We start from the raw sequence: 435 nt of genomic DNA, 5'->3' as shown, positions 1-435 counted from the left end.
TTCCAGCAGGTACCTCCCCTGAAGTTTTCTAGTTATTTGTTGTCTCCCCATCTGAGCGACATGTCTGCCCTTCACCATAACCCCGCTGATTTCAATATCCAAACAACTCCAAGCGTCCCAAGCCAACCATGCGCTAATTATATAACACTTAATTTCCAAGTTCATCCTTAATGAGAGTAGGAAAGGACTCCAGACATGAGGGACGCCCTGTAGCAAGTTGCGGACAGGTAGTAAAGTCTATCCTGGGGGCCATCCTTGCAGTAAGGCTGAAAACCCACTGACGCGCCTAGTCGCGAGCGGCTAGCCGCTCTTTGTCGCGCGCGACCGTTAGTTGTACATATTAGGCGTGGGACAGCTCTGCCGCCTGTATGCCGCGTTCCAAAACTTAACCGCGCGCGGCTCATAAAAGCAATAAAAATAACGGCTGCGAGCGAC

At 51.0% G+C, this 435-nt stretch overlaps 1 protein-coding gene across 4 annotated transcripts in view; it reads right to left on the bottom strand.

The window, feature by feature from the left end:
- Positions 1 to 435, bottom strand: part of LOC111865800 (glutamate receptor-interacting protein 1) — a 108,908-nt gene that overhangs the window by 87,399 nt on the left and 21,074 nt on the right. The gene's annotated exons all lie outside the window — the stretch shown is intronic.

This window comes from Cryptotermes secundus, unplaced genomic scaffold (genome assembly GCF_002891405.2).
Source record: "Cryptotermes secundus unplaced genomic scaffold, Csec_1.0 scaffold757, whole genome shotgun sequence".
In the NCBI taxonomy this organism is placed as follows: domain Eukaryota; kingdom Metazoa; phylum Arthropoda; class Insecta; order Blattodea; family Kalotermitidae; genus Cryptotermes; species Cryptotermes secundus.
This window is presented reverse-complemented; position numbering and strand designations above follow the sequence as displayed.